We start from the raw sequence: 3,214 nt of genomic DNA, 5'->3' as shown, positions 1-3,214 counted from the left end.
AGGATATCAAAATCAAACGTGGGGTCCGTCAGGGATGTATACTATCACCATTGCTGTTTAACATCTACTTTGAGGAAATCTTTCAAGAAGCAGTGGATAACGTTGATGCTGGAATTCGAATTAACGGAGAATATATCAATATCATGCAGATGACACGGTGCCCACGGTGGTATTCGCTGACAGTTCTGAAGCCCTTCAGGAGTTAATGAACAGAATCGCAGAAGTCAGTCATCGATACGGAGTTATACTAAACACTATGAAAACAAAATATATGATGATCTCTAAGAAGGAACAGCAACTTGGACGAGTCAGTGCAAACGGTCAACAAATAGAAAGAGTAAAAACATACACCTACCTTGGTAAGAACGCCAATGCAAATTGGGGCCATTCCATAGAAATCAAATGTAGGCTAGAGAAAGCAAGATATGCATTTCAAAAAAGTTATTCAAATGTCATAATTTGTCGATACCCATAAAAATCAGGTTACTACGATGTTATATATATATCCTATACTGAGGCTTTTGAAATGTGGCTTTATCGTCGAATCCTGAAGATATCTTATACCGACCACATTACTAATCAGGGTGTTTTGCTGAGAAGGCAAAAAGAAAGAGCTCTTAATCACAATAAAAACAGTAAAAATCGAATATGTCGGTCACCATCATGAAATACAGTGAAAGATATGGACTGCTGCAGCTGCAACTAATCTTGCAAGGAAAAGTAGAAGAAAGCGGGGACCAGGAAGACAAAGGATTTCCTGTCTGAAAAATCTACGTACGTGGTTCAACACAGCAAACACAAATCTATTTAGAGCAGCAATGTGCAAAGTACAGATTGCCATGATGGTCGCTATCGTCCGACACGGATTGGCACTACCTACAAGAAGCAGAAGAAGGTTTGATCCATATCAGATATCTAGTATTCAAGATAAATATTAGCTTGGGGAGTAAAGTGTTGTTTTACTATTTCTTGAGGCCATAGACGACTACTATTTGACCACTCTACTGCTTTTGGAAAAACTTACATCAAGGGGATGTAAAGAAACAGGTACAATAAGAGAAAAATCTCCTAGGTAAACATTGCTGTGATATTATCGGTCCCAACATACTGACAAAAAGAAAGAGGTTCCTTTGACTACTATACTCCGTTCCGGCGCTAGGGTATAAAGTGCCCGCCTGCAAAACAAGCATAGGCGCTCTTAAGTTCTTTAAATTAGTAAGTATTTTGTATAACACCAGCAACAAAAAGCTCATTTTGGCGCCCACCAAATAAGAGCGCCCGCCCATATTTGGGGGTGTAATTATGTTTGTGTAAATTGTAACTGTTTTGTTTATATCTACTATTATTTTTATATCTTTACTCTCAATCCAAAACACTCTTCACAATATATTATGTACTGCCGTATTCAGACGGATTATAAAACGTGCATTCTAAATAAATATAAAAATCCTTCTAATCTACATCTTCTACCATTAACAATTTCACTTCTCGATCAGCTTTAAATGTACTTTTGACCTTACAACTAACACTGAAAATAACATCATTTACCTTGCATGACCTTTCTTCTAGAAAGTCATAATATGCTGGAGCAAGGCCGCCAAAAATGATTAGACTACTCATTTAGATAGTGGTGAAAGTATTGGTTGGAGTCATAGAAATGAATAAAATTTGATTATATTTAGATGGGTACGTGGGACGGAGAATAAATACACGTGGATTTATATTGGTATTACGTTTTATCGTGATCTGGAAAACACACGACCTGACTTTTATAATAAAATCTTTCAAAAATTTTGAATTTGTAGGAAAGGACACCTGGACACCGCACACAAATAAAATTTACATGAATATATTGGTCTTGAAATTACACTAATTTCATACCATTGCGCCAACTCTGTATTTTGAATAATAAGAGCGTAAATTTATATAAATAAATCTGAAATCAAATGGGAATGTGCGTGTGTCAAAGGGAGAAAAAATATTCAAAAATTCGCTACTCCATAAATCTTTCTGAGGGATTAAGGCAGAGGCTTACTCTTATCTTATCTTATTATTATTAAAAATCCACAAGGAAGAATTTCCTGTAGCTGGCTGTATACCATTAATTACAAGTAAAATTTAATAAAAAATTTTTGGCTTGGTAAAAGGTATATTATTTTAAAAGCCCTATAGGGCTACAAACATCGAACAAAACGTTTTCGCTCTAAAAAGAGCATCATCAGTGTTGCCTAAAATAAGTATAACCATATTAATTATCAAAATGTTAAACTTAAAATGATGACCAAGGTAGAAGCAAAGTTTGGTTATACTTACAAGAACATGGTGAGCCAACCAAAAAATACGAAGGTCAAAGCCTTTCAAAAATGGACTGAAAGTCACATCAAAATGCTAACATAGCAAATTCCAAAGGATGGGAATAATTCCTAAGGATACGGCCCTAGGATAACATATGACTCCCACACGTGGTAAGTGGGTCAAAGGTAACAAATTAGGTCATTATGTTACAAGAGGTGACAGGCAACTAAGATGTGAGATTTCAAAAGCGAATCTGTCTGATGTCAAGACAACAATTGTCAATGGAACTTGAAGTATCATGAAAAGTTGGTTACACAGCTACTAAATTTATAGTTGTTTATAGTACAAGCAATGATAACAGCTAACATCAATGTGTTGGAATTATAAAAATAAAGAGTTAGTGAGAATAGATTATCTAGATGTAAAATAGAAGGGGGAATTTGAATACCCACGATCATCAATGAAGTGTACGTAAATTGATGAAGAAAGGTAGGCAAAACAACATACAGAGAATGTAATTTATGGTTTGTGTTTTGATATTAGATAATTTATATTTGTGAACCAACACAAGTGATGGCTGAGAGACTGGCTGAAAAATTAGAGACAAAATAGAGGTCGTGATATCAAATGCTGAAAAAGTTGTAAATGCAAAATCTTATTTATCAATTAATAAAATATAGATGGGTTCATCTATATGAAATACAGATCATGACAAATCCGGAGATTCTACACTGGTTTCGCTATGTTGATGACTGTTTGTTATTCATAGCCGGGAATTCTAATTCAGCTGATTCACTTCTTTCTACAATCAACCAAATCCATCCTAATATTAAGTTCACCATGGAACTAGAATCATCCCAATCCATTAACTTTCTTGACCTCACTATCACCAGATTAAATGACCATTTCGATTTCAGTA

This window comes from Diabrotica virgifera, chromosome 3 (genome assembly GCF_917563875.1).
Source record: "Diabrotica virgifera virgifera chromosome 3, PGI_DIABVI_V3a".
NCBI lineage: Eukaryota > Metazoa > Arthropoda > Insecta > Coleoptera > Chrysomelidae > Diabrotica > Diabrotica virgifera.
Note: the sequence above shows the minus strand (reverse complement) of the source record.